Genomic DNA, 23778 nt, shown 5'->3' with positions numbered 1-23778 from the left:
GTTCTAGCCACTGTGTCGTTGGGGGATGTCCCTTCCCAGCTCTGGACCTCAGTTTCCTCATCTCAGTCCATATCTCTCCAGTTTGTCCTCAAGAACAGCTGGAGAGACTTTGCCAAATGACCCTCCCAGCCTAGTAACCCTGACGAAAAAAAAAAAAAAGGAAAAGGAAGTCAGAGTGTTCAGGCACACGTTTTTGATAAAACCTTTGCTGGCTCTTTGGGAACAAGGATTTCTTTTCTAGATTGACAATGGTGCTGGTGAATAAAGTGCATGATCTGACCTCTCTGACACTTAGGAGCTAGAGGGCTGCCAAAGACTACTTCTCTGGGCCTCAGTTTCCTCATCTATAAAATGGGGGCAATAATACCTATACAGTACAGGTATTACCTGTATAACCCTCCCAGGGTTGTTGGGTGATTCAAATGATTTCAGTGCCCATTGAGGGCTTTGCAAACCTCAAAGTACTATGTCAATGTAAAATATTTCATCTAATTTAAATGGTCACTCACCATTCCTTTAAAAATAATTCTAAAAAACTTTCTAGACACAGAGAGCAAGCTCACAGGCCTAATTTTCACTTCACTTTTTTACAGCCCTTTTGCAGTCCGGGAGTAATTCTCCCATCCTACAAGATCTTCCAAAGATGACTCAGTAATCCCATCAGCCAATCTGGAGCTCCCCTGGAGTGTAGCCCCTCTGGACCTGAAGCTACTAAGGGAAGCCAGGTATTAGGATATACCTACTTATCTTGGGTTTCCACTCCCTAATGGACATTTTTGTCAAGTTCTTTTCAGAACAAAGATTATTGTCCTTGGAGGAGGGGGAAAAGGGTATATTAAAATAACACAGCACCATCTTCTCTCCAACATTGTTATCCAATCCTCCCCAAGCTGCCATCTTTCTTCCAGTTTATCAATCAATATTGTAAACAAGCAGTTTAATCAGCCCCTCACATAAGCCCAAAACAGAAATGTAACAGTCCCACACCTCCAGGAGCTAACCTTCTGAGGGGATGGGCCTGGCCTGTGGACTGGAGGAAGACAGGTATACAGATAAGCAAATAGTAAATACCAACAAAGCCAATATAAAATAATTTGTTTGGGGAGGGGGAGGGAGGGAAGGTGCAGGTACTGTGTGCGCTTCTTCCAGCACAGCATAATAATAATAAATAATAAAAATAACAAAATCCTTTTCCATCCTTCCTTAGCTTTCCTGAATTCACTCTGTGATACTTTGCTCTGGACCCTTTTTACAAGACCTACAGTTCATTTATGATTATCCTCCACTGTCAGTAATAATAGCTAACAAATGTTAGTGTTTAGAAAATATAGTGCTTACTCTGTGTCAGGCACAGTGTTAGGCGTTTTACATATATCATCTCAGATGATTCTCACAACAACTTTGGGAGGTAAGTGCTATTATCCCCATTTTACACATGAGGACACTGAGGCAAACAGGTTAAGTGACTTGCCCAGGGTCATACAGCCAGTGTCAGAGGCTGGATTTGAAAATAATCTCGGGTTTCCCTGACTTAAGGCCTAGTACCCTGCCCTCCTTTAAAAATCTAAATTAACCCATGAGTTCCCTGTGCATCAATAGCAATCCTTTTAGTGAACCCCCAACACTATTTCCTCCTCAGAGTTGTTTCTTTGGGAGAAATGGCTTAAGCTCGATTGGCCTCCAATGGTTTTGTCCTCTAGGGCGACCAGCCCCTCTTCTTCCTCAGCCTAGTGGTTGCTGCTGCCCAAACCATTCCGTCCCATCCCACTTTCCACCCGACGCTGTTTAGGGCTTTCGGGGTCTGCGGAGGAAACTAGAAAACTAAACTCCTGGGACCTGCTGAGAACTGAAGCAATCATCCCACTCGGGCTCCTCCCCTCTCCATTTCCCAGCTGTTTCCGCTCCCACTCCCCCCTATCCATAGCAGGAGGGTGGGTAGTACCTTTCCACCTCCTGGCTTGGCTACACTGTATCTGACATGAGCTCCCACCTCCTTCCTGGAGTTGAATCTAAGTCCTTAGCTTTGCGGAGAGGTTGGACTATTCACCGGTCCCCTTAGTGAACTAAATCCTAATTGAAGGAGGAGAGAGAGGCCTCCCTTCCTTCCCACCCCATGCCCGCAGGGGCTGTTGGGGCAGCACTTTTACGGATCTGGGAAGGAGAAGGCATTGGAACTACCCTCTCCCCTTCCTCCCCTCCGGGGCACAGGCCTCAGAGGAAGAAAGGAAGCCCCCCCCACAGGCTAGGAAAATCTCTCCCCTTCGCTAGGTACCTCATTAAGGGAACAGGGCTGTGCGTACTGGTGGTCACCCATGACCTTCCCAGCATTGCCCAATGCCAGGAAGCAAGACCCAAATTAACAAGTCCCTGCCTGTGCCCTTCTCCAGGTGTCTCTGGGGAGCTAAGTCCTGGTTCAGGCCTTTCCCAGTGCATTCCTCCTCTTCTTGCCTTCTTCTAAACTTAGGAGGCAGAAGACCTGGGTTCTAATCACAGCTTCCATCCTTACCGTGGGAACTTGGGTAAGGCACTTCCAATTTCCTCATCTGAAAGATTAGCAGTTAATGAAAAACAAAGCTGTCAGAACTACCCTTTGTTTGAAGATAAGTGTCTCCTCTTAGGGGTGTCAAATAAACCAGCAAACACAGCTGGAGGCAAAAAGAGGTAGAAGACAATTCTGCCCAGCAGGAATTAACTAAATGCCAGGCCCAGGGACTTTGGAGAGGGAGGACCGGATGCCCTGGTGCCTCACGGCACAAAACGGGCTGGAAGTCGGATGGGATTCCCTAGTAGTTTGATTATGACAACCTTGAGATTTCTAGCTGAGGGGAACCCTCATTAGACAGAAGAGGATCCAGGTGGAGGAGAACATTCACATCCTGGCCCCTCCCTGCCTTTCCAGGCTTCTTACACTCGACTCTGTCCTCTATGAGGTTCCTCCCACACGACTCCATCTACCTCTCCAGGGCCTTTATTCCCCATGCCTGGAATTCTCCCCATCCTCATGTCTGGCCTTCCTTCATGACTCTTCAAATCCCACTTTCCACAAGAACCTTTTCAGCTCCCTCTCTCCCCATCCCCATGAAATTCCCCACTATTTACATTATATAGATGCATGTCCCCCATTACAATTTGCATTCCTAGAGGGGTAAGACCATATTTTTGCCTTCCTCCACAGCCCTAGCTTAGCCCTGTGCCCTTAATAAATGCTTGTTGACTGACTAACAGACTAGAAAGCAATAGAATGCTCTGAATCCAGGTTCTTGACCATAAACCCGGGCTTCTCTCCATACCTGGTGCTGCCTCCACTTTCATTCTGTGGGTACAATCCCTTCATTATACCATTCAAAGTCTGCACATGTCTATTGGCTCATAGAATACTGACAACCACCCAGAGAAGTGGAACAAGGGGGGATTTCTCTCTACGTTTAAGAGTTGAGGAATATTGGGAAGTTGTCTGTCCAAGGTCACAATACTGTAGGGTAAGAGTGGGCCCCAGGCTGGGAGTCTGTCCGACTCACTCCCGGCCCAGGACCTTCCCGATTGCCTTGTGGTCTCCTTGACCCCATGGAGCTCTATCGGTGCAGCCCCTTCTTCTTCCTGTGCTGTCCAACCCTTGTCTCTCCAGGTCCAAGTCTGGCCCAGCCACAGTGACATTCATCCATCGGTGAGTTTTTCCTCACATCTCACAACCCACCGACAGCAATGAATGTTGATTGTGACCTTTGGTTTAGATGGACAAAACGACCTAGGATTGAGAGGCATGGCTCAAAGGCTGGATATTTAGCCTGAATTCATCCAGTTAACACAGTACTGTAGACTGCCATAGGCAGATGACATTTGAGGAGTGGAAAAAAATGGCCTGAAGGTCAAAATAGAGACAAGGGACCCAGAAAATTCCAGGCAGTCTATGGCTCGTGGTATAAGAGGAGAGCCCTGCACCTTGTCAGTGACTCTAGACCCTCTAGTCATCAGGCCTGGGCTCCCTGGCAGGCATCAGGTGGTAATTTAAGGTTGCAGGGTCCACTCAACGGTCGATGGTTTGCCTTCAGCTGCTCAAACTCACCGACAGCGTTGAATGTTCCCCCAAACCTTTGGCATCTCATGGGAGGCAGACTCCTTGAAGGTAGGAAGATGGGCCTAGGGGTGGAAATCCCAAACACCCTCCCTACTCTGCTCCCTTTCCCCATCACTCCTCTGAGTTGAAAGCAGCATCTAGGACAGGACACCAGGCTGCACGGGAACCCAGGTGGAATTGAGGTAATTGCCCCATGCTGTTTCTGCTGTTCCTTCTTCCTGGAATGGCCTTCCCCTCTTCTCTTCTTCACCTTTACATATCTTGTGAAGCTCAGCTCAGGTGCATTCATGCATGCATTCTGGCCTTCCTGCCACTCCCCACACATGCTGTTCCATCTCCTAAGCTTGGCTCAGGATGTCCCCCATGCCTGGAATTCACTCCTGCCTCGTCTCAGCTGCTTAGCATCTCTAGTTTCCTTCCAAGACACCACCTCTTACTTGAAGCCTTTCCTGATGCTCCCAGTTGATAGCGCCCCCCCCCAAATTACTTTACATGTACATTCAGTATATATTACATGCAGAATGTGCAGGTAAATGTTTAACAGCAGGCTTTTCTGAAAAAAAAAATGACACACTTAAAAATTTTGCATTATTAACATTTTCTCCATCAGTCTCTTAAGTCTAGATAATCACAGAATGATAAATCGAGCCCTAGTTTATTAGCATTTGCCCATTTCTGAGATGTCAATGCTCACATTGAAAATTTAACAATCAGTTCCAGCAAATCTCCAATTATGTGTGTACAGAATGTAAGCTCCTTGAGGGCTCAGGCTCTTTTGGGGTTCTTTGCCTTTGTTTTACCAGCACCTGGCTTAGTGCCTTGCAGGGAACAAGAGCTTAATAAATGCTTGCTGATTCAACAAATATTCTGAATGCTGATGATGCAGTGGTAGCCTTCTGGGAAATTCTGCTAGAACAGATTCCGTGACCTAAGACTCTAGAGGGGAAGTGGGACAACAGTTTTGTTTTGTTTTTTTTTTTCCTCTTCTGCAATGGGGATGAGGGAAGATGAAAAAAATGGATTCTTTAATTGTAAAAAGTTTGTAAGGGGAGAAATTGGGGGAAAAAAGGAGGGAGGGGGAATTGTGCTTCTTGTACAGCACAAAGGATTCTAATGAGGAAAAGGACTGATGCAGCTGCGAAAAGAACCCACAATTCAGATTTTAAGAAGACAGACATACAGAAGATGGAATCAAAAACTGCTAATGAAGAATGAGTGCAGCTAGGTGGTGCCATAGTGCACAGAGCACTGGGCTGGGAGTCAGGAAGACTCATCTTCCTGAGTTCAAATCTGGCCTCAGGTACTTATTAGCCCTATGACCCTGGGCAAGTCACTTAACCCTGTTTACCTTAGTTCCATCTATAAAATGAGCTAGAGAAGGAAATGGCAAACTACTCTAGTAACTTTGCCCAGAAAATCCCAAAAGGGGTCATGAAGAGTTGGGGGTCATGAAGAATTGGACACAACTGGAGACAACTCAACAGATTAGGAAACTCAGGACCAGAGAGGCTAAGAGATTTGACTAAGGTCATGTAGGTAGAGTCAGATGTGAAATCTGAACTCAGTTCCTATGACTCCAAAGCTCTCTCAATTGACTGCTCTTCCAGTTTGGAGCTGATGTAGCTTAATTGGATCTCTTAGCTATGTTTCTATAAAGCTATCTTCTCTTCCATTGCTTCTCACCATTAAGAGATAATACTACTCATCATTTTCTACCATTCTCCCTTGTAATATATTATGAACAAGTTTAAAATTCTACAACGGGTTTGTCCTTGGCTGCCATTTCTGTTTGGCATGGAGATACAGGCATTGTTAGCTGAGGCAGTCCCAGTTCTTGTGGTCACTTTGTTGTGATGATTGATCCATATCAGTAACAAAGGAAATGGTCACAGTCTCTGTTGATGTCTATTCTTTTGTCTATTTCAAATTTATCAGCCTCAACAGTTTTTTAAAAAATAGGTCAGGTTAGAGTTGTTTCAATTATATGCCATGTCTTCTCATTTTTGCTTACCTAATTTATCATTTTATTATTTGCTCGAAGAGCCTGATGGTCTCACTATAATCAGTTGATTCAGAAATGGCTCCCACATCAGTAACAGATTATATGGGTTAGGATTTAATCAAAATTTTTGGTGATAGACTTTGGTGCTCCCCTTTCCAGAAATGGGCAGCTAGGTGGCACAGTGGATAGGGTGCTGGGCCTGAAGTCAGACCCGAATTCAAATCTGGCCTCAGACACTTACTCGCCGTATGACTTTGGGCAAGTCATTTAACCCTGTTTGCCTCAGTTTCCTCATCTGTCAAATGAGCTGGAGAAGGAAATGGCAAACCATTCTAGTACCTCTGCCAAGAAAACTCCAAATGGGGTCACGAAGAGTCAGACATGACAGAAATGACTAAACAACAATGTCTGGAATCTCTCCCTCTTTTCTTGAATAAAGTACTCCTGACAATACACGGATGAGGGATGAGTACAGAATTTTGCATATAGTATTATGAGAATATTTTGATTTTGCTCAACTATTTTCTTTATTAGAAAGGAAGGCTGACTGGGGGTGGGGACAGTAATATCCAGGATTGACTGAGATGTAAAAAAAGCAAAAAAAATTAATAAAACTTATTTAAAAATAATAGAAAAAGCAAAAGTATTCCTGATATATAGGTATGAGGCTTCAATACCATCTATAAGGTCATGTTTACAGACTATCTAAAGACGGTGATTCTTAACACTTCTTGCCCCCTTTGCTGCCACTCTGATGCCATTACTGCAGAAGGAGATGGGTGCCCCCACAGGACTCTGGCCATTCTGTCTTTCTCTTTGCTTCATGCATTGCCAAAGATTCAACCAAAGGAGCTGGTGATGAGTCTTTCTATCCGTCTTTAGTTAGACTGATCCCCCAAAGCAGAAATAGTATATTAATGGGACTCTACTAGAAGGCTTTCCAACATGGTGGACAGCCTGGTATACAGTAAATAGAGTGCTGAAGTTGGGAGTAAAGGAGACCTGAACTTGAATCTTGCCTCAAATACTTACTGACTGTATGACTTTGGGCAAGTCATTTACCCTTTTAATCTCAGTTTTCTTATCTGTAAAGTAGGGAAAATAATAGCACCTCCTTCACAAAGATGAGAATCTAATGGATAGTATATGTAAGACATTTCATAAACTTCAAAACACTAGATAAATATTGGTTATTATTATTATTATTATGGCATAAACAGAACTTGCAGTTTGCTGCATAGCCTTTGAAAATCCAGAGTCCCGGGGCAGCTAGGTGGTGCAGTGGATAGAGCACTGGCCCTGAAGTCAGGAGGACCTGAGTTCAAATCTGGTCTCAGACCAAACACTTGATACTTAACTAGCTGTGTGACCCTGGGCAAGTCACTTAACCCCAATTGCCTAAGGAAAAAAAAAAAGAAAGAAAGAAAATCCAGAGTCCCTTTCACATCAAAGTGAGGTACCAGTTTGTGGAGCAACTAAAATCTAGGATAAACGAAGAGACGGCAGAATGAGTCCCCAGATGCTCTCAGTGTATTCAAGTCACCACCACTGGATGTCACTGAGAGTGCCTGAGTGACTGGGTGCTGAGAGAGCTGGCAATTACAATTGCTGAGCCATTTTCAGTGATCTTTAAAAAATCATAGAAAGTGGAAGAGATGTCCCAGGCCTGGAAACGGTCAAAGGTAGAGCTGTTTTCAAAAAGAAGAGGGCGGCTTTGATTCTTGAAAAAATTCAAAAAGAAGTTTTGTTAGAAGGTGGTTTGTGAGCACTTGATCATCGTAAGCTATCACAGATTCACCAAGAGCAAGCCATGCCAGGATGGAGTAGTCCTTTACAAAGTCCTGCTCCGGCACTCCTGGCATGGAGCTGACCTGGAGGATTTTCTCTGCTCCCTTTTCCCCATCTAGCAGCAGAGCTAGTGGGTCAGGAGAAGACACCAGGAGAAGACATCCAGTGGTGGTGACTTGAGAATAGCTGGCGACTCATTCTACCATCTCCTCATTTATCCTAGATTTTAGTCGCTCCACAAAATCCCATAGTGGTGCCTCACTTTGATGTGAAGGGGACCCTGGATTTTCAAGGGCTATGCAGTAAATTACAAGTTCTGACTGTTTGTGCCATCATCATCATAATAATAATAGTTAATATTTATCAAGTGTTTTAAGGTTTGTGAAATGCCTTACATATACTATCACATTAGATTCTCACCTTTGTGAAGGAGGTGCTATTATTGTCCCTATTTTATAGATAAGAAAACCGAGACACACATGCCCCTCTTCAATTTTGGAGGCAGTCACTTGAACTCAGAAGAGGCTTCTAGGAGGGAGTCATCAGAGGGGAAAGCTGAACAGACTCAAGAGTGAGCTAACCCTGAAAACCCCAGGTTGAGAGGTAGAGAGGGGGAGTCTCGGACACACGCTCCCTACAGGCATACCTCACTTTCATTGTACTAGAAGGGTGTGCCCATCCCCATAGACACACTGTATATTAGTAGGGGGGATGCACCCCAGCTTTTGAGCAAGAATGTTTTTTAGTTCCTGTCCTTACTATGACATCTTAGTAAAAGCTTTTGTTAAAGAGTTAAGTGTGTCAATGTTGGAAGGCAAACAGGTGCTTTAATGCACTGTTGTGTGGAAACTGTGAATTGGTCCGGCTATTCTGGAAAGCCCCCAAAGTTACCAAACTATGCATACCATTTGACCTCTGAAAAACACTACTAAACCTATATATCCCAAAGAGATCAAAGAAAGAAGAAAAGATACTGTAAGCACAAAAATATTTATAGCTGCTCTTTTTGTGGTGGCAAAAACTAAAAACTAAGGGGGTACCTATTGATGAGAAAATGGCTGAACAAATTATGGTATATGAATGTAAAGGAATACTCTTGGATTGTAAGAAATTAATTAAGAGAGTTTCAGGGAAACCTGGGGAGACTTATATAGATCGATGCAGAATGAAGTGAGTAGAACCAGGAAAAAAAATTTATATTATAACATCAACATTGTAAAGACAAACAATTTTGAAAAACTTAAGAATTCTCATCAATGCAATGATCAATCATGATTATAGAGAACTGTTGATTAATAATGCTGCTCACCTGATGACAGAAGTGATAGAATAATAGGCAGAATGAGATACATATTTTAGCATGTGGCCAATATGGGAATTTGTTACAAGGGTTTTGGTTTGTTTGTTTTTTTCCACTAGGGTGAGGGGTGGGAGGGAGAACAAATAAATGACTGATGATTGAAGAGCTAATTTTGTCTACAGGCTAACTGTTAAGGGGAAACACAACAATGGGGATTGTTAGCTCCAGTGTTCAAAGCAGGTACCTGCAGGGCATCCCCCCTAGACCCTGAGGTATCAGTCAAGTTCTGGAGAGCCAACCTGCCAGTGCCAGTGAGAACTGAAGGACAAAATACAAAATTACCCTCACTTCTACTTCCGAAGTGATGGTGGCAGAGTGGCCGAAGAGGAGGGGGTCCTAAGACTCTAGCTTTTTTAGACCGACCATCAACTTTACCTTGGCGGCTGGTATTCTAACTATAAGATTCTTGTCCCAGCGAGTGGACAGACTGCTGGGAGAGCTAAATCATGTCAATCTTGACATTCTTGCTAGAAATAAAACTAGAAAAAAGAAGTTGAGTTCAGTGGAAGGATAGCTCATAGGTAGCCCTTGGAGAGGACACAAAGGAAGTTGTGGGAGCTGGTTTTACCATATGCCCAAAGGCAACTGAATTGAACATTTTCCAGGATATTTAATCATCCTGTATTTCAGTCCTTCAGTTAAGCACCAGCAAAAAGACTCTTGTACAAAGATAACTTCAGCTTATCAGTAAACTTTGGTTGCAGAGAATGAAAAAGTAGAAAAATCTTATAATAACTCAACAAGACCCTCCAAATTAAAATCAGTAAAATACTTGGTGATTTCAATGCAATGACAGGAATAGGTGAGAATGGAGAGATTTATATTAGAAAACATGGTTCAAGAGTAAGGAATGAGAGAAGTCCAAGACACATGTAGACTACATAGAAGTCTCACGCCTTTATTTCATGAACACTTCACAACAAAAAGTGTAGGTAGGCACTACATATGGAGAGCACCAAGTAACATCATTTATTTATTTTTGGGGCAATTGGGGTTAAGTGACTTGCCCAGGGTCACATAGCTAGTAAGTATCTGAGGTGGGATTTGAACTCAGATCCTCCTGATTCCAGGGCCCAATGTTCTATCCACAGTACCACCTAGCTACCCCATAGTTAAAAAAAAATGAAATTAATTAAATTTTAACAGATAATAAAGGACTTGGTATTGATGTGAAATCTTTCCTGAATCAGTTATCTGAAGTCAGACTACCAACTTTTCAAAGCAATGATCAGAATTAGTAGAAAACTATAAGAAAGAAAAATGAGAAAAAGATATGGCATGTAATTGAAAGATCTAAAAATCCTGACCTATTTTTAAAAACTGCTGGTAATGAAAAATGAGCAATGAACAATAAATTTGTCATCAGACACCAATATAATGATTTTATACAGAAGTTTAGCTGCTTGTAAATCAATTGCTATAATGAGGCCAGAACACTCTAAAAAGTACCTAAATGAGCAAATGCCTGGCTTATTCGCCAAGGAGTGAGAGAGAGAGAGAGAGAGATGGCCACAACAAAGCCAACACCAGTTTACAATATAAACTTGTTTGCAAAACTTGATGAATGGTTATGAGCATTATCACCCCATAAATCAGAGAAAAGCAGTGGAGGGGAACACTAGTTTAAAGAAAGCTTGGTGAGAGAGCCAGTTAATCCAACTAAACACAAGAGTGTTTAAGGATTAAAATGGAAAGGGCAATAAACAGAAGAAAAATGGAAAAGACCCACAAAGGTTTCTATAACAACATTTTGTAACGAACACCATCAAGGCCAATGGAGCCACCTTATTTGGATTCCAACATCACAGTCCTAGATTTGTTTCTACAGGAGGGAGAAATAACACTAAAGAGAACAAAGATGGGAAAAGTAGCCTGATTAGACAATTGACTGAAAAATATAGATAATAAAAACATCCATTGTAATTAATTGTTTGTGGACCATAAAAACACTGATTTAAGTAGAGTAAAATGCCACCTTAAGGGACCTAAGGGGCTAATCCCATTAACACATCAAATTCAATTAAGATTCCTTGAAAGATATAACAACAGAGATAGTCATGTGTAATGACTAAATGACCTGATTATCAACATTACATGAAGAATAAAACAGAAAAATGTAGCTCACCAAAGATGTCCAGGTTGAAGAAGATTCCCTGTAGTTTGGTGGATACTTTGTGCACTGATGTCCTTGAATGTTGCAGCGCCTCCTGGTAGAGATCTCCGAAGAGTCTGGCTTGACCATCCCCATCCACACAGGAATATCAAGTGATTAAAGATTGTCTATTGCTCAGATTATAATGTGCAGTTTAGATGGAGCTTTTCATCACAATGTGTGTGAATTTACCTATATAACATATATATAATCATTGTATGTATATATCTCACCACCATGTGTATATCTATATATGCATATCCATATTTTGTTGCTATTATATGTAGTATATATGCATATATGTACACACTGTTCATACACTCATGCAGGACAGAAAACATAAATGGACCCTGGAGTCGGGCCTAGAATTAAACAGCTGAGGGAGAGTAGGCTGCATTACCTTCAGGAAATTGCAAGGTTCCTTTAATGACCCCAGTATTCCAGTGGTGTTGTTCTGTGGCTATGAGAGATTGAACACAACAGTTTCTGAAAAATTGAAAATGACTGGGGGCAGCTAAGTGGTACAGTGACTAGAGCTCCAGCCTTGGAGTCAGGAGGACCTGAGTTCAAATATGATCTCAGACACTTGACACTTACTAGCCGTGTGTACCTGGGAAAGTCACTTAACCCTGATCGCCTCACCAAAAAGGAAAAAAAAATTGAAAATGATGATCACAAAGGACGATGGAGGCCACACCCTGTGGGTTTGAGCAAGCTGTTATAGATAACAAATGAAGAGTTTTGAAGAAGAGGAGTAAAAAATGTCATGATGGAACTCCATGACTGAAAAAAAAATAGGGGAAGAAAAAGAAAAAAAATGGGCTAGCACTATAGGTAAGGCAAAGGATGCTAGATGGAGAGCTCAAGTGTGGAACTGGTATCCTTCCTATGTTAGAAGACAGAAAGGCCTGGAACAGGTTGGGTGGAAGCCCTGGAGAGGACTAACAGAGGCAGGCAAGCACTGCACTGTGATTTTCAGCTTTGGAGGGACACTCAAACTGATGAGATCATAGATCCATTTGTGCAATCTAACTGCACAAATAAGGAGATCAGGAGAGCCATAGAAATAGAATAACTAAATTTCAACAAAACATTTTATAGTTTGTCAAGATAGCCTTGTGGATAAAATGTAAAGACATAGAACTGAATGAAAATTGAGATAATGGCCATAATGGAGGATTACTGATATACACACACACACACACACACACACACACACACACACACACACACACAAAATCAATTCGAGAGTTGTGTGGGACTCCAGAGATCCTTTGGTCCAAGGGTCCTTAATCATTTTTTGTGTCATAGGCCCCTTTGGCGGTCAGGCCGATGAAACCTAGAGGGACTTAAATGAATAAAACACAGAATTACAAAGGAAACCAATGATATTGAACGAATTATCAAAATATTTTTTAAAAGTTCAGAGTTCAGGTTAAAAATCCCTGACTTAGAGGCAGCTAGGTGGTGAAGGGTATAGAGCTCTGGCCTTGGAGTCAAGAGGACCTGAGTTCAAATCCGACCTCAGACACTTGACACTAGCTGTGTCACTTACCCTGGTTGCCTCACCCAAAAAAAAAAAAATCCCTGACTTAGTTCACTTTTCTTATTTTATAAATGAAGACATTGAGCCTCATGGGGGAAGAGCTTTGTCCATGGTCAAGTGGAGTCAGCTACAGAATTTAGAACTGAATCCAGGCCTTCCAATTCGGAATCCAGGGAAGCCAAAGAAATCTGGTGCTGTGGAAAGGTGGCAAGCTTTGGAGTCAAAGGAAGCGAAATCAAATCATGCCTCTGTCACTACCTGTGACTTCTCCACAATTCAGTTTCCTCATCTGTAAAATGGGGCGAGGGTTTGCACTGCATAAAATCTAATCAAATCCCTACCAGCTCATCTATTATCTATCTTGTAAGTACATAATAAAATTTGGTGCTGCATTAACAGAAGCGATGTGTCCAAAATGATAGAGGAGGAAATCCTTTTGTACTTGGCCTTTTTTGTTGTTGAGTTGTTTAGGTCATGTCTGATTCTTTGTGACCCAATTTAAGGTTTTCTTGGCAGAGATATTGGAATGGTTTGCCATTTCTTTCTCCAGCTCATTTTACAGATGAGGAAATTGAGGCAATCAGGGTTAAGGGACCTACCCAGGGTCACACAGCTAGTGTCTGAGGCCAGATTTGAACTCAGGAAGATGGGTCTTCTTGACTTCAGGCCCAGCACTCTATCTACTGTGCCACCTAGCTGCCCCAACAGCCTTGATCAGACCCTATCTGGGGTACTTTATCAGGTCTGGGTATGATACTTTAGAAAAGACAGCATCAAAAAGGAGGGAGGTCAGGAGAGAGGGACCAAAATGGTAAGAGGAACTATGCCACATGCAGGCCAGCTGAGGATGCTTAGCTAGGAAATGAGAAGATTTGGAGGAGACATCATAGCTCTCTTCAGTATCTGAAGGTCTACCACGTGAAAAAGGGGTCAGATTTGTTATATTTGTCCCCAGAGGAGGGAAATAAGTGGGAAGTTGCAGAAAAAGTGTGCACAGCACACACCTCTTCTAAGAAGCTTTACCTGATCAGACCTCACCAATTTCCCCATTTCTTTACAGGACTTACTGATTCTACCACTCACATTTTGGCACACATTCATATACTACCTTGAAGAGTGAGCTGCCCAAACTGTAGGTTTGCCCAAACTTGGAGGTTGAGGATCGTGTTACATAGATCTCTGAATTCCCTTCAGCATCTAGCCAAGTGCTGGGCACTCAGTAGATGCTTCATAAATACCGGTAAAACTGAATTGAAGTCTCAACTCTAGCTAGGTTGGCTATATATCACCCCTTGCCATAAGGGGGCAGCTGACGCCTAGCAAGATTTGATCTTCTGAAGTCTTTGTTTAGCTGCTGGACTACAATTCCCAGGAACCTGGGCAGCACTGGAGGGGAAAAGAGAATGACTAGTTCCCATTGTGCCAGGTGCTGGGTTACTTCTCTGCAGCCACAGGCCAGGAGACAAGTCATCTCTTGCTACAGACAAATTCCAGGACCCACTTTAAGGGGCCACCTTATTTCAATTAACTTTGGGCAAGGTCCTGCTTCTGTCAGTCATTTTACCTCTCAGTAGATCATTTTCTCATCTCTAAAATGAATGAGTTGGACAAAATTATCTCTTGCCGTCCCTTGCAATTCTCATAGTTCCACGACAACAAATTACTTAGAAGGCCCTGAACAATGTGGCCCCACCTCTCTATACTCATCCTCACTATACTCCCTTTTCACCCACTTGGGACTTCCCTCCTTCTCTCCAAATTCCTTCCTTTCTTAACCCAACCTCAGTCTCCTTCATGAAAGAGTCTGACCATCCCTGATCACTCCTGGTTCACATGATTGTAGATTCAGAGCCCTGAGGGTCCTCAGTGGTCATCTGGTCCAAAGTTCTACTTTTGCAGATGAGGAAACTGAGGCTCAAGGATCTTAAATGATGTTACCTGTTCCTTTGATATCCAAATCACTGCTCTTCCTACAGTACCAGGCTGTCCCTCCTTCTGTGAGCTCTTATAGCACCTCCCCCTTCCCCTCTGTAACTTACATGTAGTCTTATTGGCTGCCATTTTCTGTACTTTTCTTCCCAATTAGACTAAGGTCGAAATTAGAAACCACGACTTACATTTTTCTTAGCTTCCCCCACAGGGCGTAGTTAGGGGCACTTAGCAAACACAGTAAATACTTGCTGATTCAGGGTGTCAAGGAGGGCCTATCCTGGGGTCTAGAGAAAAGAGTTTCAGATTGGAGTAATCAGGGACTCCTGTGTCTTTAGAGTAAGGAATCATTCCCCACTGATTCCCAGCTTTTGGGAGGTTCCCCAGAACTCTGACTTATGGGAACCTGCCCCACCCCTTCAGGAGGCAGGATTGTGTACTGGGAAGGGAACTGAACTTGAAAGTATGGGAGACCTTGGGTTTAAATCTGACTGTGTGACTAGGGGAAAGTCCCGTAATTTCTAGCCTTGGTTTTCTTATTGCAAAATAGGGATAATAATATGTGGGTAATACCTACCTCACAGCGTGGTGAGGTTCAAAAGAAGTAATGCAGACTTAGCAATCAACCAGCAAGCATTTATTATCTAACTACTAAGTGCTAAGCACCTAAGAAGCAACAACAAAAGTGAAAGAGCTCCTGCCCTGAAGGAGCTTACATTCTAATGGACCTTAAAGCAATGAAAATCTTCAAGGTCCCCCTAAAATCAGTTATGATCACTGGCCTGGCCTAGGGTAGAATAACAGAATACAAAGGGTAATGTCTAACCTGTTATAACTTATTGTGTCCCCTCCATCCAATACTTGATCTCTCTAGGTAAAAGTTTGTGCAGATCTGTAAAATTAGAACAACGACAGCTCAGCTGAATCCTTGGAGCAGCAATAATTCATTTCAAAAGCATTTTTTTGAAACAATCACAATAAGCTTTTTTTTTTTTTTTTGGTCCAATCATTTCATCCGTGTGTAAAACTCCCAGCGTGGAGGCTCTCTCCAGAGAAGTAACTTCTGGTCTAGAGCTAGCTGCTTAGGGCCCTGAAAGGATGGATAACTTTCCAAACCATCTTCACACAGCTAATAGGTCTGAGGCAGGCCTCAAGCCCAAACCATCCTGACTGCACAGTGGGCTTTCTAATCCACTTTCCAGTATTAAATCTGGAAACACAGTCACTCAGATGAGGATTTTTTTTTAAATGATAAAAGTTTAGCTCAAAGAATTGCCCTATTTAGCAGCACAGACCTTTCTGTGAAGATGGAATAAGATAATAGGTGGGAAAATCCTTGGGACAGTCCTAGTACTGGACTGGGTTTAGGATCATTCCCATGCCTTCCCTTCTCCATTTCCTCAGAGAATAAGGAATTGGGTCCTGTTCCAGCAGCTCTCCCCCTCCTAATCTCTCACCGCCTCTGGCCCTGATGGGATCTTTCCCTGGGTAGTCTTTGCTTCCCCTGCTCACTGCCAAACCCTGAATTCTGCCCACTTTCTCTGGAACTACAGTTTCCTGCCGGCACAGCTGTTGTGTTCTATGTTTACGTGGTGGGTATCTTTTTATGTGCAGGGGGCAGGGGGTTTTGTGTGGCTTTATTTGTATTTATACCTGTGTCTCTCCAGGAGTGTGGTGTGTGTAGATGGTGGGGATCATCTGAGCCTGGTGTTCTTTGCACTTGTCTTTTTACCACCCTATCCTATAGGAGTTCATACTGGCAGCACCATGCCTCTACTTAATATGTGAATAAAGTATTTTAGTTTACTCCTTTCATTTTACATAGTGGGAAACAAAAGGTCTAGAGAAATGAAGTAAATTCACAGAAGTGGTAAGAAACATTATCCAAAGTGGTTGGGGCATCTGGGTGTTTCTGTGGCCTGACTTGGTGAGTGGGAGCAAGGGCAGAGCTGGCAGTCAGAAGGGAAGACCATGTAGGTGTGAGATCCACTGCTGCCATTCTGTGCTGCCTACAGACTGTCTCCCATGTATGGGTGGGGAGAAGTAGTTGGACATGGGTATTATCCAAACAGCTCCAAGAATACTCCCAGGACACCAGCCCTCTAATGAGCCCCTTAGGGGACTGGTCAGACCTCAGGCACAGAGTGGGGGTGGGGAGTGGGTTGGGGGCAGAGAATGGAAAAGTCACTTTGTATTCTAAAAAACCTTGGAACCAGTCTGGGGCAAGTACTAAGTGCACAAGGAAGGAAAGACACTGGTTTTAACAGGTCTTCCCTTTCTTCCCCAACTGTGTCCTCATTTGAACCTCACAACAACCCAGTGATGTAGGTTATGTATTTCAGAGGGGAAATCAAATGTTGTTCCAAAGGGACTGACCCTGTAATCTACAAATGCAATCCCAGTTGGAAGCCATTTTCTCCCAGCTTTCCTCCAGAGGGTGAGCTCAGGAAAACACTGAACCTTGGCTGCCAGACAGGCAGATTTGAGACCTGCTGTCTGATTTCTTTTCCCAAATCACCTCCTTCTTTCCTCAGAGGGTCCATGTGCATTACTCCCAAGGCCTTTCAAGCTCAATCGCAGACTCTGGTTTAGAATACTAGATGGCACAGGGACCCGCTCCCTCCACAGAGCACAAGAACTCGGGTGTCCAGGCTGGCACTGTCTGGGCCCCTTTTTATGGCATGGGTCCCCATTCTGTCTCCCAGTCAGGGTGGGACCCAGTTCCAGTTCACTTCATGGTTCTGGCCCTTTCGTGGCTCCTTCCCATTCCCTCTTTTCTCCTTTGTTGTCTGGTCTTAAGAGAACACACCAATTTAGGATTTTTGGATCCCATGGCAATCGTCCCTTCCCTGAAGGACCCAGCAGAAGGTAGTGGAAAGAACTCTGGATCTGGAGTTAAAGGACTGGTCATCTGTAAAATGAAGGGTTTCCCTGATCCTGTGATCTCTCTACATTCATGGAAACTGGCCTTTGGCATATTCTGCATTCTTTCTCAAGAGTGCTAAGGGTAGGGAGGAGTGGTCCTTAATACTGGCACAGACAGGATCTCTTGGGCTGAAAGCGAAGGAGAGATGTCTTTATCCGGACTTGGGTGGAGAAGGCCAACTTCCAGACACTCTGAGCCAAGGGGAACAGCTGGGGGAGTCCCATAAAGATATGGCAAAGAGATAAAGGAAGGTTGGGGGAGGAATGGGGAAACAGGGAAGAAGAAAGATAAGGGCTGGAATGAACAAGGCAGGCCCTGAGCAAGGTGCAGGCTCCCTACACCCTGGCTCTGCCACTCAACTCCAGACTGCCTTGACCCTCTGGGGGATGGGGCTGAGAGAAGAGGAAGGCTGGGTAAGACTGAGAGGGTGGCAGTCCAAGAGGAAGGAGAAACAGAAAATAGAAGGGGACTGAGGAGCTAGAGAATGAGGGGCCTTTTCAGATCTCCCTCTTTCCTTCTTTTCAACTCTGAGAGGTTTGGAGTCTGAGGTTCCCCACTCAGGAACCTGCCATGGGGTTCCTAGGAAGGCAGATAGAGGGAATTCTATCCCCAATATGGGAGGAAGGGGCCACTGGGCTGGGGAACTGTCCCACTCCCTCCTCTTACTCCACTCTGACAGTCCTATGGCCAGACTGTGTGGTCTTGGATTCTCAGAGAGGACCACTGTGTGGGCAGGCTGGAGTGGGTGGCTGAATGCCATTTACACTGCAGGAGGAATGAGGGGCAGGGGGGGTGGGGGAAGGCCTACCTTTCCCAAGTCTGTTCCTGTGCCACATGGCAAAAAAGTTATAGGTCCATCTGTCCCCTACAGCTGCCTGGTTTTCTGCTTGCCTCTGACTATGTGTATATGTCTGTGTGGGGCTGTCCATCAGTCTCTGTCTGTTCAGCTTTGAAGCCCAAAATTGAATCTCTTTCCCAGCAATTTTCCTCCCTCCCCACTACTCCCCCCTACCTACTCCAGCTTCCTGAGGCTCTGTTCTCCCTTCCACCCCCAAGCAAAAAAATCCCTTTGGTCTCAGACTGGGACAATTACAGGAGAAGGAGAAAGGGAGTAGAGGCCAGTGTGGGTTACAGAAATTACTTGGGAACATCCCCCGACCACCACCACAGCCTGCTCTGAAATCTGTCTATCCTGAGACCTAGTTAAAGAAGGCCCCCAATCATGGGCCTGGGGCAGGAAGGGGGAGTGCCCATGTGTGTTCTCATTTCAGGGTTCCAAGGGCCAGGGAGTCCAGTTAAAGGAGTCAAAGACCAATTTTAGGTCCTGGTGTGAGGAATGGGAGGGGGCCATAGGAGCTCTTAGGCCTAAGGGGGCAGCTGGTAAGGGCTTGGGATTCAGGGGTCAGAGGTGAGAGTAAGAAACATGGTTGTGCCTGAGGCCACAGATGGAACAGGGCTGATGGCAGCTCAGCCACCAAGTTGAAGAGCAAGGTGGGGGAAGGGCCTGGGAGAAAGGGCAGAGGTCAGAGGCATACTGAGAGATTCAGGCAATAGATGGGGTCTGGCATCTTGCTGTGAGACAGAGCAGAAGTATTCTGTGTGTGTCTGTGAAGAATTGTATTTGTGCCTGTGTCTATATGTTTGTATATCGTGTGTGTGTGTGTGTGTGTGTGTGTGTGTGTGTGTCTGTGTGTGTGTACCTGTGCATGTCTGTGAGCCTAAGTGTGTGTGAGAGAGTCTGGAAGAAGACAAAGAGCCCATTGTGGGGGGAGTGACAGAGGAGAGCCAGTTCCAGGGTTGCCCCCATGTGTGTGCTCCGGGGGGAGGTATGGTGGGGAAGAGCTGTTAATGGTCCGTGGCTGTCTAGACAGAGCTGGCGGCTTCTCATTTCCTTGACACCTGCTCCTGCGTTGGGCTCTCAGGTTACCAGCAGCCCCTGCCAGGCCCCAGCCCCACTCCCACTATCTGCCTTCCCCCTCCAGCCTTTCATCTCTCTGAATTTCAGAAAGGAGGGGTGGAGTGGGTATGGAAGGGAAGGGAAGATCTCATATTCAATCCCAAAGTAGAGACCAGACTTTGGTTCATCTTTCTTGGAAATGTCCTAAGATGGAAATGAGGAAAGTGCCTTGGAGAGATGGGGGAATTTTTCCTCGACACAGGAGGGAAATTGAGGCTAGCTAAAGTTACTGGGACTCCCCTAGTGGGAAGGCCATGGGTTTAGAGGGGTAAAGGAAGAAAGCCCACCAGGTACTTTTTTTTTTTTCAACTCCCCCCATTTCTTCTTCCTTTTTTTCTTTTCCTCCTGAGGGAAGTTCAGTTGGGGGGGGTGTCCCTCTTCTGTATCCTTAAATATTACTTGAGGCATGGGGGAAGGAGTTGTGGAGCCGGGAGGGGAGATAGCTGACTCCTCTTTCCCTGCCTGCCTCTGGGGTCTCCCAATCCTCCACCCCCAGGGTCAGATTTGAAGAGGCTGAGGCAGGATAAGGCATCAAATAGTGTAAGGAGGATTTAAGTCAAGAACCTTGCATGGTCAGTAGTCAGTGTGTCCAGTCTGCACATGGTGGAACATTCACAGATAGAACTCTGGGTGGGCGCCTGTACATCAGTTTGTCTATGTCATTATTTACAACTATGTGTCAGCATTTAAGTGTTTACGACTCTGTCTGCATGTCATTGTGGAGGTCTGTGTGTATATCACTAAATGACAATGTCTCCGTGTCTTTATGTGAATGCTGGTGACTGTACGTTCTTATGACTTTGTGTGACTATATTCAGATGTGTCTGTATGAGTGTCCATGTCTACGTGACTGCCACAAATGACATACATGTTACTCACATGTTTACATTTCATCATGTGATTCAGTTTACCTTTCCAGCCTCATCCTATATTATGAACCTCCACCCACTGTACCTTCCAGCCAAACAAGCCTACTAGCTCTTCCCCAAAATCTGTCCTCCATTCAGAGTCCAGAATGAATTCTCTCTTCCCAAATGCCCCTTAAGTCTCAGCTCTGAGGTACTGCTCTCCTTGGCCAATGACCTCTCTCCTTCAATTACTTTCTTTCCTTTTCCGTACACACAAAATTGAATGGAAGCTCCTTGAGGGCAGGAAGTCTTTTTTCATTTTATCTTTGCATTCCCTAGCACCCAGGGCACTGTCCAGCACAAATACTTAATAAATGCTTGTTGAGCAGATGTGAATATTAAGTCTGTGCAATTCTTATGTTGCTGTAGTAACTAACTTAGTCCTTACATGTGTCTCACTGTGATTCTGGGTGTCCATGTTGGTATATGTCTCTAGGTCGGGTACATGTTCATCCAGCTATGTCAGTGGGACTTTGTGCACCTATATATCAGTGTGTCTGTGTGTCACAGCAGAGCTAGGAGAATGAGGAAGCTAAGAAAATTGTGACAGAAAAACTAAGGAGTAGGAGTGGGACTTGGGAAATGAGACAGAACAGATTTCCTGGCCCCCCCCCCCCCCCCCAACATAAAAACCTTCTTTCTCCATAAGACAGTTGGCCCTCCCCCCCCCCTTTAAGATTTTTCCTGACCAGAGTAGATTATAAAAAGGGCCCTGTCTCTTTAAAAGTGCTACGTGAGCTTTGGAATAAGGGGCCATTTTTCCTTTTTATAGCGATTTTGGAGGGCGTGTTCCTTTAAGTAAACCTCAGGGCACTATAAATACACTGCAGAGGAGCCATAATGACAGGGGAGAGAGGAGGGCCCAGCTACTTCAGCCACCCCAGCCCTAGTCCTCCCCCACCCAACTTTCTTCTCTTCTAATTCATCCTCCTTCCCAACCAGCCCCCATTTCCCTAGATCCTGTCTCCGCAACGGCTGCCCACCATGGTCCTTAGCACTCTGTGATCCCCAGCAGGTGTGGGTTCTTAGAGCAGCCAGCTAGAGACCTGCCTGAAGGACTACCCATCCTAGAGCTTCCTGACACCTCCTCCCCCCATCCTCTTTGAGGAAGATTACCCAAGAAGCCACTTCTGTATTGGGCTGGAAACACAGCCCTTTGGGCCCAGCTGCTTCTTTACAGGGGAACCAAAATATTACGGTTCCCAGCTTCCCTGGTTTCAAGTGCTTGGGTGACTTTGATTCAAGTTCATCATGATCAAAGGAAAATTTCAGAAGAAACCTAGTTTGGGTGCAGGAAGGGAACAAAAATTTTTTTTCCTGGAGATTTCAAAACTCCTCCTATCCTCAACATCCCCTACCCAATTTAAAGAAAGCAAAACCTGACTTCAAATAGTTCCCATGTGCCTATTGGGGGAGGGAATGTCCCAAAATAGAGTATGGGGGTGAAGCTGAGGAAATGCAGGCCCCTTCCTTCTCCTCATTCCTAGCCTACTCCCCACTATCCCTATGCCTTGAGCCATCTCTGCTCTAGCCCTATCTGATGCGTTCACCCTAGCCTAAGTGACCTGATCTCATGGAGCACCCACAACATATCTGCTGGTGCCCACAGTTCAGTTTCATCTCAAAGGCTCCACCCTATGAGATTGTGCCATCTTCCTCCCGGTCCCCTTCTCCCCAAGGGCAGTCCTGCAGGAGGCAAGACAGAGTACAACCCTCCTTCATTCCCCCTTCCAGCACCCTCCAGATACCTGTTCTTCCACCCCCCTCTCCCTTTGGCCCAGACTTTGATTAGGTGTGTATGGGGGAAGGGTGTCTACTCTACCTGGCCTAGGGCTAACTCTGGGAGTTAGCCTCCATCCTCTTCCCAAGAGCCTTCGAAAACCTCTTTATACTGGTCTGGAGTGGGGAAAGAGGTTGGGAAAACTGAACTGGCAAGACGCTTAGGATTAGCTTGGAACTCTTTCCTTCCCTCTCTTGTTCTCCCTCCCCTCTTTTCCCCTCTAAGCCCCTCTCTTGCCTTCCCTCCATCTATGTCCCCTCCCCCTTCCCTCTTTCCCCCCACTCCCGTCTTTAGCCCTCTATTTCCTCTCCATCTTTCTGTCTCCCCTTTCTCTCTCCTTTCTCCCCCATCCCCCCTTCTCCTTCTCCCCCTCCTTTCCCTTGCCTCTTCTCTCCCCAAGAGCAACAATCTCAAGTAGGGCCAAGAGAGATTGCGGGGGGGCCCCAGTTTCTGGTCTCTCTGAAAGCAGGTGTGGGGTTTTGGGGTGTTGGTGCTGCCGGAGCTCCGGCCCCAGCTCCTCATCCCCGGGCTCCCCTGCCCCGTCGGCCGCTCTGTCCTCTCCTCCTCCTGCCCCAGCCCAGCTCCCCCAGGCTTCGGATATCCCGGGCCCCCCACCCCGCCCCCCTACCTCGGGCCCTCGCCCTTTGTGCCGGGGCAGCGGCAGCCGCCCCCCCCCCGCCGGGGCCCCCCCCCCCCGTTCGCCAGCCCCGCCCTAGGCACAGGGGGCCGCAGCCCCGAGGCCCGGCCCGGCCCGACCCCGCCGGCTCCGGGGCAGGCCGGGGCTGGGGGCTCACTCGGCCGCCCGCCCACCGGCCCCGGACACTCACCTCTCCCCGCTGCGTGCCCTTCCAGGCCGCCCAGCTGCTGCCTCTTCGGGCCCCGCGCCCCTCCCGGGCCCCGCGCCGCTGGCTCCCGAGCGGCTGCTTTCACCAAACCTCCCGCAGGGCCCCGACTCTCGGCACCTCGGCGGACAATTGCATTTCCGAGGCTGCTGCGGCGGCGGCGGCGCCGGAGGCCGGCCCTGGCGGCGGCTCTGCGGGACCGTGGGGCTTCAGCGAAGGTTATGTGGGGCCACGGAGCGCCCTCCCCCTCCCTGCTTCCCTCCTCCCTCCCTCCTCCCTGCCTCCCCCCCCATCCCGCCTCCCGCCTCCCGCCTCCTTCGGCCGCTCCGATCCCTCTCCGGGTCTGTCTCGGTGACGTTCCCTCTCCCTCCCCTCCTCCCTCCTTTCCTCCCTCCCTCCCCCGCTCCCCCTCCCTCTTCTTCTTCCCCTCCCCTTCCCTCCGGGGATCCTCCATCCCCAGTCTGTCTGCGCTCACACACACACACACACACACACACACACGCACGCACGCAC

The 23778-nt window shown here is 46.0% G+C and overlaps 1 protein-coding gene across 4 annotated transcripts in view; it reads right to left on the bottom strand.

Annotated features, from left to right (window-relative positions):
* The window catches only part of NANOS3 (nanos C2HC-type zinc finger 3), a 28966-nt gene extending 5674 nt beyond the window's left edge, over positions 1 to 23292 (bottom strand). For 2 of the 4 annotated variants that reach the window (XM_027851341.1, XM_027851344.1), the window contains exons 1-3: positions 23251 to 23279; positions 11778 to 11837; positions 11351 to 11569 (exon numbers count right to left, since the gene is read on the bottom strand). The gene's annotated coding sequence lies outside the window, so the exon portion shown is untranslated. Of the gene's footprint in view, positions 1 to 11350; positions 11570 to 11777; positions 11919 to 23250 lie in introns of those variants that run through there. The other 2 variants (XM_027851343.1, XM_027851342.1) reach the window with 2 other exon arrangements.
* Positions 23293 to 23778: the final 486 nt, after the last annotated feature.

Source organism: Vombatus ursinus, unplaced genomic scaffold, assembly GCF_900497805.2.
Source record: "Vombatus ursinus unplaced genomic scaffold, bare-nosed wombat genome assembly UNPS02009173.1, whole genome shotgun sequence".
Classification (NCBI taxonomy): Eukaryota; Metazoa; Chordata; class Mammalia; order Diprotodontia; family Vombatidae; genus Vombatus; species Vombatus ursinus.
Note: the sequence above shows the minus strand (reverse complement) of the source record. Positions and strands in the feature narration are given on the sequence as shown.